This window comes from Hibiscus syriacus, unplaced genomic scaffold, assembly GCF_006381635.1.
Source record: "Hibiscus syriacus cultivar Baekdansim isolate YM2019G1 unplaced genomic scaffold, ASM638163v2 tig00110450_pilon, whole genome shotgun sequence".
NCBI lineage: Eukaryota > Viridiplantae > Streptophyta > Magnoliopsida > Malvales > Malvaceae > Hibiscus > Hibiscus syriacus.
The window spans coordinates 6,767,693-6,785,196 of NW_024062743.1; positions in this window are offsets into that span (position 1 = coordinate 6,767,693).

The following is a 17,504-nucleotide window of genomic DNA, read 5'->3' on the forward strand; positions in this document are numbered from 1 at the left end:
TTGGTCCAAGTTTGAGATGGTTTGGCCTTGATTTGAGCCCAATTGGAAGTAAAGTGAGTATTTTTGAGTTAGAGGCTAAGGTTGAGGGACCAAGGAGGTGGTTATACCATTTAGGAATTCAAAGGTTGAAATTCCTTAATGAAGGATGACGTCAAATACATATGTTAAGGGGAAAAGGCTAGATTTATTTCATATTTTTTCCTCACTTCATCTACTTCCCCATTCAAACTCTTTCTTGTTCTTCTCTGTGTGTTAAGAAAATGTAGCAACTTTGTAGCCTTGCAAACCTTCTCCTAAATTCTAAAGGTAAGAATCATAATCTCCCCATCTAGAGCTTCCATTTTTGTAATGTTTAAGCTTAGAGAACCTAATACATGCATCACAAGGCTCACATAAAAGAAAAATGGACTAACTCTTCCAATTGACCCACATGTCCAACCATTGGAAAAAAAGACCAGAACAACAACTGTCTTGTGATGACATTTTGAATGGGTTTATGACCTTATTTGGTCAACATGTCTTCTGAATATATGACCGATTGTTTCTTAGCTTTCCAACAATTCTTGAATCGCATCAATCTGATATCGAGAACTCAAGATATGTACATTTTAGTGAAGACATTGCATGCATAAATCCCTTTACGGGATTAATATGAGATTTTATAATTATTACGAATTTCCAATATTTTTATCTTAGGAATATTTTAAGCTAAGGGTAGAAAGGTATTTTTTTTGTAATAATAAAACCCTAACAACCCCCATATTAGTCTCCAATCTACCATCTTTCAGAAGCTCAATCTGGATCGTTCATCACATCCAACGGCTAAGGACCAAGTCATGCATTCAAACTTCTAGTTTTCATCTCCACCATTGGATTAAGAACTACATCAAGGGCACAGATTGATTCCTCTCACATCAGATGGATTAGAATAATATTTATTATTATTTTCAAGCGTTAGTCATACCACGACGATGACTCCTCACCCTATATAAATAAGGCTCCTCCACCATTGTAAACACATCTTTTCTTGAATATAATACAACGATGACTGCCTTATGCCTTTGAAGTTTCTTTTTAATCAAGTTGTTTCTAGTTATTTGTGATAGAGATCTTCACACTCTGATTTTCCTTATTATTTCAATTAAGAGGGCTGGTTAGAGTCGATTATCGAGTTTGCCTAGTCAATTACGATTATAAGGGTTCATACGATAATTATCCATATATTATCATCATCTTAATCATCTAAACAACATTCACACCCACCACCATCCAAATATCAAGTTTGTGTTAACCCCATACCTACTAGGGAGAATTTTCCATTTTAGTTTTTCATTAGTTTCATTTATCTTTTCATAATTCCGTTTACATATTTTTAATCCTCAATTTATTCTCTTTCTAACACATATATACTTTCTTGATTCTGTGTCAGGAACAATTTTTTCGAAAACCTTAATTTGGCTAAGTTATTTCTATCATATTACATTCATTGTCTTTGTTTCTCTTTTTATTTATTTATCCTAATTTTCTTAATATTTTTTTTCTTAATTTTGTTATTGTCTTAATTTCCAACAACCCCTAATATACTAAAAATCCTAATTGTCATCGCCACCTCTTCCCTCTTCCCTCTTATTTTTTGATCAAATCTAGAGATTTCTAGGTTTGACTTACTTAGTTTTTGTGCACATCAATTGCAAGGTACCCCACGGAGCTAGTTCACAATGATTGATCACTTTGAGTTTCTTTTTATATTATTTTAATTTTATTTCAATTCATTCTTTCTAGTTTGTTGTTCTGCATCAAAAGAAAAAGGAAAAAAAAGGCAAAAGATAAAAAGAAAAGAAAAAAACCAAAAAAACCAGAAAATGTAAACAAAGGAATTTGGAGCTGACATTATTCATTCCAAGATCAATCTCCAGTCCAAAATTCAGTTCAATTGGACATCAACAGAACCTTCAAAACTATCATTCAAGTTTGTTCACCAAATTTAGGGTTCTTCGTCGAAATATTTCTAGAAAACTCTATTAAAAGAATTTTGAATATTCTTCTTCATACCAAGGGTGACTTCGAGAATAAAAATCAGGTCATTTGGATATCAACAACCCTCTAAAATGAAGAAAGATCCAATTTTAAGGTTCATCGTTTAACAGATTCTATCGAATACTACTAACGTTATTTTGCATTGAAAATTTACAGGTTCAAACTAAACCTACCAAAATATATCCACAAAAAAATTCAATTTTTTTGGACATTGAAAACCCCCTCAAAAATATTTCTTAAGTTGATCATATGTTTTTAGGTTTTTCAGTTTTGGTTTTCTAATTTTTTTAATTTTATTGCTTTAGGTTCTTTTGTTTTACCATTTCTGTAACACCCCCAACACGTATCCAACCCAGATACGAGTGTAAGATGTCACATTGACTTTTTAAACCGTTTACTTTTAAAAAATAGTTGAACATTTAAATTTATATTGAAAACTGAATAACTTATATTAAATATAATCAAATAGTTTTACAAAAATCGATCAGAGCATGTTCAACTAAATCTCTTATTACATACCAACTATCCTCATTAAAATCAAATACATACAATTTATGACTTTTCTGATCTGATCTTCGGAAAGGAGAAGCTGACATGTTCTAACCCTCGTCGCTCCTTAATCTTCTCGGAACCTACGTGTGAAACATTCACACGCTAAGTCGATGACTTAGTGAGGCATAAAAACATATAATGGAAACTTAATTATCTATTGATTCATGAACACTTTATACAATGATATCTCACAACATCATATAACAATTCATATATCCTTTTATGTAACAATTACATACATGCACCCATATTATAGTCTACACCATTAACATTATCATATGTTATTATCATTAATCTTTCTTATCATCTAATCTTGTACTTAACGCTTATACACATTATATCATACCTTTCATACAACAAAACATATAACATTCACATAGAATTTATTTATGATATATCTTTTTAGTAGCCCATGTATACTTCTGAGAACTAAAGATATGTGAGTACATTGAGGTTGTGCACATATGATGTCAACACTGCTCGTATAAATTCCCTCTAGGGGTACATATAATTTGTCCCGAAAGACCACGTAGAAATTTCCCGAATGACCACATAGATGTCCCAAAGGACCACTCCTTAAGGATCACATATATATTCCAAAGGACCAAATATGTGTCCCGAAGAACCGCATATATGTTCCAAAGGATTACATATATATCCCAAAGGACCACATAGAACCCTCGACTCTTGGCATGCCAACTATACCCCTAGCTCTCATAACACATAACATGGGCATTACTTTTTATGTCCTTTCATATATTTACATAGGCACGTAGTTCACTTACATATAGAACATTTCCATATAATTCACCTATCACATATCACATGACTTATATCTTGTTCTTATGTCTTCTCATAGACATATATTCACATGGCTCATCACATATACGTACCTTATATCACATTTTTATATATCACATATATCTTGTCACATGACTTATATCTTATGATCATATAATCACATAACTTATATTATTTTCTCATATTGTCACATAATCATGTATTTACATAAATAATATAGCACATACAAGAACATATCAACACATATACTCATGCATACGTAACAATCATGTCAATCATATGCTTGTATTCACGACTTTATGAACTATAATCATGGAAAATAGACTTATCGCAAGTCCAATTCCATATGATCCTATATCAAAATAAGATGCATTCACCTTAGCCTCACTAGTCCAAGTCATGCACTTATCTCTTTTTGCTCGATCTTATCTCGTTGACTTATTAGATACTCGCTTCCGATCGATATCTACACAATTATATGACTTATATAAATATCAAAGTTCAAATCGCTTATAACCAATTAATATAACTTAAGCTAAAAGAAACACTTAACTGAACATTTCATACTCAATATTATCGGTACTCCCTATACAGTACCGATACTACTCTTCTATGGTATCGATATCCTCCACGGTACCTATACCATTTTGGCATTCTAAATTGTAACTTGATAATGGTATCAATACTAGACACTTGGTATCGATACTCTCTTCAACCAGTACCGATACCACTATTATATGGTATCGATACTTCCTAAAATTTCATCCCATTTTATCATATGGTATCGATATTGTTCCTTCAGTATTGATACCTCAAGCTAAATTCTACTCATTTTGCTTTGAAGTATCGGTACTAGATGAATAATACCGATACCCCACGCCCTGAACACTCTTCTTTAACCCGAGAAATTACCAAATTTTACTTAAACCTCTCATTTTGAATTCCTTTAACACCATTAACTTAAACTATACTTACTCATACCATCTTATATCCATATAATACATCAAAATCTTCACTATCTTATTATAATTCTTGAAACCAAAAATCTTACTAAATTTTCAACATGCTCTAATTTCAATTCTAACATTTCATATTTCTTAATTTAGCTGATCACAAGTCAATTTTAGTCTCAAATTCTACTTACTAACTCTCTTCCAAGATTTCACTTATAAGCCTCTTACCTTTAATCCTTTATAACTCATTCATCTTTTGGTTTTAAGAAAACTTAAGCCTTCCTTAATCTTAAGTATCATCTTAGGAACATCAACCAAACTTAAATTCAATGAAAAATCAAATAGCAAGGAACTCACCTTTTCCAAATAGCTTTCACGTCTGAAGAAAGAAGAAGAAGAAAAAGAGTTCTTTGGATATTTCTTCTTCTCATCTATACGTGTAAATATATAGCACCATAATCAATTTTTAATTATTTTCTTGTGAAATGACCATTGTGCCCTTCTATCTTTCCATCTTTACTAATCAATCTTACTAACATAATTTCTAATTAAATCCCTAAACTTTTAACTTATTTCGAATTTAAGCACAAAGTTTTCAAAATTTACATTTTAGTCACTAGCCCTGTTTTTGGGATATTACAATTTATTTGTTCCTTTACATCATCTAACACGTTCTCATTCTTGTGTTAGTAGGATAAAATAGTTTTCACACTTCTTCCTCTTTCAATTCTTGTTCAATTGGAGTCATAATCGTTGTTTGAGCTCTTAGAGCTTTGTAAGTATTTCTTCTCGTCTTTGTTAGTGGTTGAACTTTGACTCAAACATTGAAAGACTTCTTGGTAATATAGTTTTAAAGAGTACAAGATCGACTCACTTTACTCTAGGTGTATTACTTCCTTGGTGTGACTTGTGAGGTTTCTTATTTTCTTTGATTATTTTTCCACCTTACATGTTTCGCTGAGTGTTGTGATTTTTAGGATGTTCGAGTCAAATGTACCACGATCAAGTATTCCATAATTCTATGGCATGAAAGACCCACATGCCTACTATGAGTGGGAAACCAAGATGGAGTTCATATTCCACGACTACAAGTGTTCCAAAAAAAGTATTTGTAGCTATAGATGGACTCGGTAATAAGGCACTATTTTGGAGTGTACCATTTGTATGCAGAGAACATCTAAATAATTCCTGGAATGAGCTCAAATCTAAGATGAGAGAATAATTTGTTATAAGTTACTACACCCAAGAAGATAGATAAAAACTTCAAAGACTATGACAAGATAACAGATTCATTAAGGATTATTATAAAGAGATGAAGTCCTTAATGCGACAAGCTAGAATTTGTGACAAATACTACCACTGTTATCGAATCGTGAAAGGTCTCAATCCAAATATTCATGATGAACTTGATAAATAACAATACGTAGATATTTAGAATGCACTATAAAAAGCCATCACAATTGAAAATGAACAACAAAGTAAATATCAGTTTAGAGAACAATATCAAGTTACTTTAAACCCTTCAACTTATTCTTTTATTCCACCTTCTACCATTGATAATGAATCATACACTGACAATAATGAATACGATGCTAGCAAAATTATAATAGAAGATATCAATCTTAAGTCTCTTAGCCTTACACCATTTGAATAAAAAATGCACTTGAAGGTCATGTGATGAAATTTCGTAAGGAGAATGAGGAAACACAAAAAAAAAGACAATAAAAAAGACAAAAACGAAAGAGGTCACTAGTTACAAAAGCCAAAAAAATAATAACACACGGGAGGTGAGTGAACCTAATTGTGACAAAAGAGGTCTAGTAGTATCATTTCTATCCAAGAATTTATTTAATAGATTTATTCTAGCATAAAGGTTAATTAGTTCAAAACTGAGTATAATCAGGTAAGAAATTAGCCTTGCAGAAGATAAAAATGGGATTTTTAAGCTTATGATTAAAATAGAGAGACCTATAATATAATTTATCCATTTAATAAAAACAGGGATGTTTTGGAAGGATTTCTAGCTAATTTTCACGTGGGTTTGGTGGATTTTGGGTAGACCGCTTTTCTCTTTTTCTTCCCTAACACTTATCTTTCTTCCTTTCATCATTTCTTTTCATTCATTCTTTTTTCAAGCTAGAGAAATATAAAAACTTGCACTTTTCTTCATCTCCTTCTTCAATCTGAAAATTTAGAGGTAAGATTCTTAATCTAGAGTTCTTGAGCTTTATGAAAAGCGCATCATCTCCATTTGAGCTCTCATGAAGTTTTGGGATAGTTTGAGCTCCAAAAACTTCCTCCCTTTATTAATTTCAATTTTATATGATTTAGTTGTTTTTTTAACAACTACTTTTCATCCTTTTTCATGTTGGAATCATTTTGTGGCTTGTGAGTGGTGAAAGAGTGATGCATTAACCCCCTTTGAGCTAGGTAAAGGAAAGATTGATCATTGGGTAAGCTATAGATGTTTTTAGGTTACTAGGAGCTGAGGTAACATAATATAACTCTTCCTTACTACTTTTAGTACATAACTTTTAGCATAGCTTGCTTGTATGAGTATGGTGAAGCATGTGGGGGTTGGGTGTTTGATTTGTTAATATGGGTATTTTGGATGTTACTTTAGTGTAAAAATAATGTATGAAGACCCCTAATAACTTACATAAGCTTTAATAATTATCTTAGACCTTAACATATGTGTTTATGGTGAGTTTGGGGGTGTTTCCTGAGTCAAATGGAGTATTTCTGGGTTGCAGTATCAGTATTGTTCATATTCTGGGTGAAATTAGAATTTATAAGAGGGTATCGACACTCTAGATTAAGTATCGATACTCCTCCTTTGAAAAATACAAAGGGTGATTTTTGGGCTTTTTCGAATATAATTTTAGTATTGTACCCAAGGGAGTAACGATACTACCTAAAAGAGTATCGGTATTACAAGTATGATATTGACACTAAGAGTATTTTAAAAGACTTTTGGGGTCGTTTTGGTATTGATACTTTACACTGTCGAATAAACTTTAGAGTGGGGAGTTTAATAGTTATCTAGGTCAAACATCTAGTTCAAGTGTAGAAAATCTGTAAAATGCCCTTAGAGGATCAAAATTACCAAATTATCCCTAATTTTGAATATCTCCCTATAAGGACCTAAAATTTACCTCTAAAAGCGTACGACTTTAAGAAATTTCATAAGATAATTGGGAATGTTCGCTAAACTTGGATTGGAGCCTGAAATGTCCTCAAATTGATAAAATGACCAAAATGCCTCTAAGTTATAATAACTGATATGAAAAGCCTAAGAATGCACAAAAAAGGTGTTAAGACTCTAGAAATTAATTAAGTACTCCTTCAAAGCAGTATACTTGTGAATAGAATAAATTATTATAATATCATTATGGGCTAAAATTACTAAATTACCCTTATGGGCCTTAGGGAATGAAATAACCTATACGAGTAATAGTTTAAGTTGTAAATTAGTTAAATAAAAATGTAGGGCATTTAGATCTATAACGAGAGCTTGTTCATGAAAAATCAGTAAAAATAATACAAATGACTAATATTAGGGTTTTGGCTGCGTAAATTAGTACTCTATTCATAGAATATCGATATTTTTTATCAGGTATCAATACCAAGAGGCAAGGTATCGATACCATAGTTAAGTCACAGATTCCAGTATCCCTTTTTGGTATCGATACTCATGGGAGTATCGATACTAATAGTAGGGTATCGATGCCCTCAATAAAGGTATCGGTACTGAATCATTTTTCAAAACATCAAAGTAAAATTTGGTATTGATACTCAGGATAGTATCGATACCCTAGTTCAGAAGTATCGGTACTCTAACTAAGGGTATCAATATTACCCATTCTTTGCAGTTTCTAATATACATTTTGTTGAAAACATTTTGATATTTTGATATAACAAATTAAGATAAATGAATTTTAAGATTTAGAGTATCAAAATATCATTTATCTAATATATTTTGATATTTTGATATAACAAATTAAGATAAATGAATTTTAAGATTTTAAGATAAATTAAGATAAACTAATTTTCAAGGATCCAAAGCAATTTTGATACCAAAATCTACTTAAATGTCTCTTGTAGGTGTGTGAGAGCAATGGTGATAAAGATGATGATATTCAAGATGCTCTAGCCACACATAAAAAGGGAATGGGTAACCTCTAAACTTAATGTTTTTATTATTTGGTTGCTCATTTAGTTTATGCATACATGAGGTTTTAAAATGTTGAATTATGTTTTATCTCGTGTATGTTGAATAATATTGTATGATGAACATGGTAATTTTTGGTAATGTTTTATAAACTCTAGTTCATCATATTAATTTTTGGTCAAAATTGTTTTTAAAATGTAATTGATATCTTTTTAACAATTGATATCGATTTGTTTTCAAGAACTTTGGTTTTGCAAAATTTTGACCTGAAATTTTTCTTAATGTTTATGCATAGATTTTTTGTTTAAATATTATAAAGTTTTAATGCATAACATTTTCAAAAACTTTTTGTGTGTATTCTTATTCTCTATAATCAACATTGCATAATGTTTTATATGTGAATAGGTTAAAAGCATAATCTTTTGAAAAATAAATTTGATAAAAGATACAATGTTTTATTTTAAATGATTGCAAAATTGATTGACATTGCATCTATTTTTGATTATTCTTGTTGGTCATAAAATAGGGATATATGCATGATGCATTTAGATTTTATTAATATGACTATTTTGTGCCTAGTTGCTAAGGATGAACATGATAGTTGGTTATGGCATAGGAGACTAGGACATGCTAGTATGAGTGTTTTGCAACGGCTAATTCAAGGTGATTTAGTTCGAGGGTTGCCTAAGCTTAAATTTGATAATGATAAAATATGTGATGCTTGTGCTAAAGGAAAACAAAAGTGAGTTTCTTTTAAATCCATTAATGACGTATCAACTAGTAGAGTATTACAATTGATCCATATAGATCTTTTTGGGCCAACTAGGACTACTAGCTTAGGTGGAAAACAATATGCATTTGTCTTGGTAGATGACTATTCTAGATATACTTGGGTTCTATTCTTAAGTACTAAAAATGAGCATTATAAAAATTCATCACATTTTCAAAAGTAATCCAAAACGATAAAGGTTACTCTATAACTAGTGTTAGGAGTGATCATGGCACTGAATTTGAAAATATTGGATTTACTGAATTTTGTAATTCTAATGGTATTAGTCACAATTTTTCAGCACCTAGAACCCCTCAACAAAATGGAGTTGTTGAGAGGAAAAATCAAACTTTAGAAGAAATGGATAGAACCATGCTTTGTGAAAATAATTTGCCAAAATATTTTTGGGCGGAAGCCACAAATACCGCTTGTTATTTTATAAATCAAGTAATGATTAGGCCTATTTTAAAGAAAACTCCATATGAAATTTTCAAAAATAAAGAGCCTAACATTAGCTATTTTCATCCTTTTGGATGTAAATGTTTTGTTTTAAACAACGGTAAAGAAAACTTTGGCAAATTTGATGCTAAAAGTGATGAAGGAATTTTTCTGGGTTATTTCTTAAATTCTAAATCTTATCGAGTATTTAATAAAATAACTTTAGTTGAAGAAGAGTCTATACATGTTGTTTTCGATGATAATCCCCTTCCGAGGAAGGATTCTTGTGTGAATGATGATGTAGGTATTATAAATACAAATGAAGTTAGACATGACGTTGAAGAACCATCATCAAAGGAAGAAACAAAAAATGAGGTAACTCATGATCCTCTTGAGAATCCAACCATTGAAGAAAGGGAAATATCTTATCTAAGAGAGTACAACTATGTCAAGGATGGTGAGATTATAGGTGATCCATCCAAAGGGGTAACAATTCGATATTCTCTTAGAAATATTTGTAAATATGTTGCATTTATTTCATGCATAGAGCCTAAGAATATTAAAGAAACATTAAAAGATGAGCATTGGATTATGGCTATGCAAGAAGAATTAAATCAATTTGAGAGAAGTAAAATATTGACATTAGTTGAAAGGCCTAGTAATAAATCTACTGTAGGTACTAGATGGGTATTTAGGAATAAGCTTGATGAGAGTGGTAATATAGTGAGAAACAAGGCTAGACTTGTTGCTCAAGGGTATACTCAAGAAGAGGGCATAGACTATGATGAAACATACGCTCTCATAGCTAGGATGGAAGCAATTAGAATGTTATTAGCATTTGCATATTTTCATGAATTTAAATTATATCAAATGGATGTTAAAAGTGCATTTTTAAATGGTTTTATAAAAGAAGAAGTGTATGTGGAACAACCTCCAGGTTTTGGATTCAAAATTTCCGGATCATGTTCTTAAATTGACAAAAACACTTTATGGTTTAAAACAAGCTCCAAGAGCTTGGTATGAAAGATTGTCAAACTTTTTAATTGAAAAAGGTTTTTCAAAAGGGAAGGTTGACACTATATTGTTTTTAAAGCATAAAGGTAAAGATTTATTAGTAGTTCAAATTTATGTTGATGATATAATATTTGGTTATACTAATAATGTTCTTTGCCAAGAATTTTCTAAGCTAATGCAAAGTGAGTTTGAGATGAGCATTATGGGGAAGCTCTCATTTTTCTTGGGACTCCAAATCAAGCAAAGAAAAGATGTCATCTTCATCAATCAAGCTAAGTACGTCAAAGATATGCTCAAAAAGTTTGGACTGGAAAATGACAAACCTCATGACACTCCAATGAGTTCTTCAACAAAGCTTGACTTAGATGAATGAGGTAAATGTGTAGATGTTAAATTATATAGGTCAATGATTGGCTCTTTGCTTTATCTAACTGCAAGTAGATCGGACATTATGTTTAGTGTTTGCTTATGTGCTAGATTTCAATCATGTCCTAAGGAATCACATTTACTAGCTGTTAAGAGAATCTTTAGATACCTTAAGGACACTCCTAGTTTAGGACTTTGGTATCCTAGAGACTCTAGCTTTAGCTTGCATGCCTTTTCTGATGTGGATTATGGAGGATGCAAATTAGATAGGAAAAGCACCTCCGGTACTTGCCAATTCCTTATAAATATGCTGATTTCTTGATTTTCAAAGAAACAAAATTGTGTTGCATTATCTACCACTGAAGCCGAATACATTTCAGCTGGTAGTTGTTGTGCACAAGTTTTATGGATGAAACAACAACTTTTTGATTATGGAATTGAAGTTAGTACCATTCCTATCAAGTGTGACAATACTAGTGCTATTTGTCTCACTAAAAATCCCATCCAACACTCTAGAACTAAGCACATTGAAATTAGACATCACTTCATTAGAGACCATGTCACTAAGGAAGATGTAGTTCTAGAATTTGTTGATACTTTGCATCAATTAGCAGATATCTTTACAAAACCTTTAGATAAGGAACGTTTTTGGACACTTAGGAGAGAATTAGGTTTAACTGACCTATCTTCACTCAGTGTTTAAAATAGTTTTAGCACTTTTAAGACTAAATGAAAAATGCTTATAATAGTAATTTCTGATTACATTAATTGCTATTAGTTAGGGGGAGTTTATGATTTTTGATGAAAAATTAACTTTATGTTCAAATGTAGTTTAAGGATTAATTTGATTGATTGAACAAAATTAATTTTTGATATATGAGTTGTCAGTACCACTAGAGAAGATTAATTTAGCATTTTGAGTGTTTAAAATACAGGTTTTTAAATTATAGGGCAGAGGGAATCGATACCTTTGAAGGGGAATCGATTACCCCTTTGAATGGGAACCGATTCCCCCTTGAGGGAATCGATACCCCTAATGGGTTCTGGATACATCACGACCAGAAAACTCATTCTCTCAAAACCTCTCTTCTTTCTTAAACGTCGTTCATCCTCTCTCTAAATCTCCATTTTTTCCCCAAAATCATCAAATACAAGTCGGAATTAGATCGTTCTTCAACTTCTAATCCTTGCAAACAACATCACATTCTCATAAAATCCAAATTTTCAACGTAATATTTCAAAATCCTCTATTTCATTGATTTTTAAACTTAGGACTAGTTTTGATTAGTTCTAAGATGAACATTACATCGGGCATTGGTTATATGATGATCTTATAACCAATTTCGTTAAAAAAACTCAATTTTTTAAAATTATCTTTTAATTTCGAAATTAAAAAAATCGAGAATTGTTGTTTTAATTGATGTTTTTGATTCAATTATGTTGTTTTCATAAAAACTATGCGTGTTATGATTTTCAAATATTATTTTCCAAATAGTTTTTCAAAACATTGCCCTTTAGGATTCGGTTTAGAGAACCTTGAAATATTGAAGACTCATTTGAGTTTTGGGTTTTGATTATATTGCATACATGTGTTTAAATTTACAGGTTACATATTCTATTTCGATTCTTAAATCATGTCAACTCCTAAACGACCTAGGATATTGTCTAGTCGCTCAACTCAAAACCGACCTCTTATTCCTCCACCCAATCCAAATAACCCAAATATGACCATTCTGAACTTTTGTTTCACGTACCTGGTTGTAGACAAAATCTATATCATAGGTACCATACTTGTTTTGAGTCATACAAAATCCAGGAAGAATGTATCCCTTCGATTCAAGCTATAGAAGATATGAACTTTCAATATCTTCCTACTTTTAAATCCTAGAAGTTTGATAAACTCTTTAAACTCAAACCTTTGGTTTATCATCAATTAGTCTGCATTTTTCTATTCCAATGTGGTATGTGTCCAAAACGAGCGCCGATATGAAATTATAGGAATTCAATCCTATATTTTAGGACAATTTATTTTTATAGACTCCAGCACAATCGCTACCCATTTTGGACTAGATAACTCAGGTTTAATGAAAAAGAGACTGTGGATTCACCCTATAAGTCTAAGGATAGTGAGAATACCCTAAGAACTCATCATGATAGATTCCTTCATTATTTGATCTCTTGGTGGTTTAGGCCATCCGGAGATAGGTACTCCTCCCTTAGGAACATAGATATATGATGGATATACTGTATCCAACATAAAAAGAAGATTAATCTGCCACAGATCATCTTTAGTGAGTTTCCACAAACACTATTTCTTCTAAGAATATAGAAACCTTGGTTTATGGTTGTCTCCTTAGTAATTTGTTTATCAAACGTGGTCTTAGGGTCTCTTCTGATATTCCTATCCCTCTTCAAAACCAAATCAATCTTACTTCCTTGAAGAAAGCAAGATGGAAAAAGGATAAGGAAACAGGACAATGGATTTATCATCCCGAACTCAAAACTTTGAATTGTGAAACATTTTGATGTTCATGGATTGTTTTATTTTGGATGTTTGAATTTGATGGATAATTGGATATTTGAACTTACGTGCTTATATATTTGGTTTGGTTTTAACTTTCATTTTGAGCTTAATGTTTATTTTTGCATCATTTACATATTAGTTGCATTATGACCAATTTTGACATGTCACATTGTTTATGAATATTGATTAAGAAACTAATGGCTAATGTTTCTCTTGATTGTGATCTTAGCAGCTTAAACTATATATAATCAATTGGCTAAATGATTTGAAAACCTTGTTTAAATACTTTTAAAATGTCTTTTTGATTTAACAAAAAGGGGGAGAAGTGTTAAATGTTTTAAAGAGGAGAAGTGTTAAAGTAAGGGGGAGTAATTTTTCAAAACGTTGTTTTTTGATTTCAAAATCTTAAAATTACTAAAATTTTTTGTTATATCAAAAAGGGGGAGATTGTTGAAAACATTTTGATATTTCGATATAACAAATTAAGATAAATGAATTTTAAGATTTTCCAATAAGGTTTTCTAAGTATATTTGATACAATTATTCGAATAACAAAATATTACTCCAAATCTTTTAAAAGTCATTTTTAATCCTTACTCAAGTGTAAAATTAAGTTTTAATCTTAAAATAATTTCAAAACAATTTTACAAAGTATTTCGAACCGTTTCAAAGATAAAAATTCCAGAATGTCCAGAGGGAACCGATTCCCCCCCAAGGGGTTACCGATTCCCCCTGAATGGTTTGGCTCCGAGAATTCCAGTATGCACGGAGGGAACCGATTCCCCCTAAGCTGTTGTATTAATGGTTTTCACACTTAAACGGCTCCATTGACTCCACTAATCATCCCCAACATTCAGAATCAATTGAGGGAGTATTTAAACAAGTTCTGAAGCCTTTGATCAACAAGAAATTATAGAGAAACAAGAGAGAAAGTATCAAATACCAAGTTTGTACAAATCAAGCCAATTTGCCTTTCAATATTCATTTTTCTTTCAAGAACACCATTTGTGCTCATTTGTAATTATTTTGGAGTGTTCTTTTCTTGTTCTAGAATTGTGCAAACAATCTACCTTGTGAGGATTTCCTTGTAAGTTTGAAAATTTGTAATCTTCTCTTTGGGAAAGAGTGTTCTCAAGAATTGGGTTATATTCTTGAGGGTGTTGTAAGGTTATCTCTTTGGCCTCAAAAGAAAGAACAAATTAGTGAATTTGTTGGAAAATCCTTAGTGTGGATAGCTAAGGTAGTGGACGTAGACTTTGATTGAGAAAGTCGAACCACTCTAAATCGCTGTGCAATTACTTTCAATTTTCTGCAAAAGTTTCCACCAAATTTTTAATTGCCAATTTACCCCCCTCTTGGCCAATTCCATCAATCGATTAACTCAACACATTTCATTATCGATACCAAAGGGCTTGGTATAGATACTAGTGTACATTTTTTGGTAAGAAACTCAAGGGATTAAAGAGTTAGATTGAGGGGCCCAATAACACCAAAACACTGTCGAATAAAACTACAAGTGAGAACTGTGATAGATACAATTACAACTAGAAACAATATTAGTGTGGATGACTAAAATGCCCTTTAGTGTTAAATGACCAGAATAGAGCAGTTTTATAAGCTACTAGATATAAAAGACTAATAAACCATTTTATAACGTTTTAGGGGAGAGAACGAACAAAATAGTAGTAGGTGAGGGGATAACCTCACCTGGATATATTGAATTATGATATCGAGTAATCGAACTATCTTAATTTTCCTTTTGTATCATTGATTGATATGTGTGGCGTACAGGCACCTTATATGCTTATGTGTCCACGACGATCGTCTTGTTTGTTAGAAGATTCGTATATATAGTTTAGCTAGTATGCAAGGCACTTGAGTTGTTAACTGGGCATATAAGGCCAAAAACTCAACGGAGCAAGTTAACCAAGTGAATGTTTCCTCTGTAGAAATTTCATATCTCACCCTAAGTAGGCTAGAGTGGTGTGTGTCTCTAAGATATAGTGAAACCCTCCAACCACACCATAATGCCTACCTCAACTTATGTGTTAATAATTGTGTGTTGTATATGATAATGTATAGTAGCATGATATTATGGTTAGAGACTAGTGCATGTATATTAATGGTAAGGACCTTAGGATTAGACTAAGGGAAGCATAATATTCAAATTATTATGATAGTAGATGTACCTTGAATAGATACTTTGGTAGCATTGATGACATAGTAGTATTGCTTCTCTGATTGTACTTGTTAGTATGCTTATTTTATGAATACAAGTAGTAAGTAAATGTATTGTGTGGCTTGAGGCTTGCAAGTTTAGCGTTCGAAATGTGTTTCCATTCCCAAGTTTCAAATTTTCATGAAGTGCGAGGGGATAACGATATCATCAAAAGAGTCTCAACGGAGTACCAAAGTACAATGATGACAACTTAGTGGGCATGTAGAGGTCATGCTTTGAAATAAGTTAGTTTGTAATGTTTTAATTATTTATTTCATTTATTTATTGAGTTTCCAAATCGGGGCCTCATTTTTGTAAAAGATTATAGTTTTATACTTTATGTAAATGTTTTAAAATAAATATGTTTTCAACAAAAAAAGAACAGTTAGTCACTCCAGTGGTTCTGTGTGAAACTCTAATATGTGATATTTTGGTGTTACATGAGTGCAAAAGAATTGAGAGATAACCTTTTTCACAAAAAAAAAAGTCTTGCATTCTTGTCCACTTTAGACAACCACTAGTTTTGATTTCTAACAATAACATTAGCCTATCTAGAATGTTTGTTCTTCTTTTATAGAGTAGTCAAATGGTGTTAGGTGACTCTCTTGACGGGTTACCACCAAAAAGCCTTAATCACTGTTCCATATCAGTGATTAATCATAATTTACAATAGTCCAAAGGTAAGTATGTTATTACTTATTTTAAATGATATTATAACCTACTTCTTCTCATTTTTACAACGTAAAGCTCTTGAAGTTGTCATCTATACCAACCACAAATCCTTTAATTGGTTAAAAGACCGAGGTAAGAAAAACATAGTAGAAGATGCACTATCCTGAAGGTATACTATTACCTATCAAAAGCATACCAGTATTCTAATAATTGAACATATCAAAGATGTACATCATGATGACTTGAAGATTTCTGATATACATACCCATTATTTTAAAAGTGCTTTCAATGAGCTTTATCTTGTAGATGGGTTTACTTTTCAACTGAACAGGTTATGCAGTCCACAAAACTCCTTACGATAATTCTTAGTTCATAAACCACACTTAGGAGATTTAAGTGATTATGTTAACAAACCACTTTACATAATTTTTAAACACTTTTTCTTTCCACAATCGAGTAAAACGATAGAGAGAACATATGAAGCAATCAAAAAGAAGTATTGATACTCAACATAAGGGTATTGATACTATAAGACATTCTCAAAATATCGAATGTAAATCTAGTATCGGTACTAAGGGAAGATATCAATAATGTCATCTCGGTATTGATACTGAAAGGCTTAGTATCGATATCATCGTACATTTTTAGCTAAGAAGCCTAACCTTGATAAAAGGTTTTAGAAAGGATTTAAAACCGTCAATATTGCTCTAATGAGAACAACTAATAATTACAACTAAAGTGTAAAAAAGCTTGTGAAATAAGATACATAAAACTAGTCTTTGTGTGATGTCCGAGAAATAACGAGGACACCCAAGTTACTCTAGCAAGTATGAATATCTTCTTATTTATTTAGAATAGTTTGATATATCTCAATTTGTGCCAAGGCACTTCAATTGATGGTCGGGCATAGATGTCTTAAGTACTCACAATGAGTAGGTCGATCGAGTGTACGATTCTGATATAAAAATTATTGGATCTCACCATAGGTA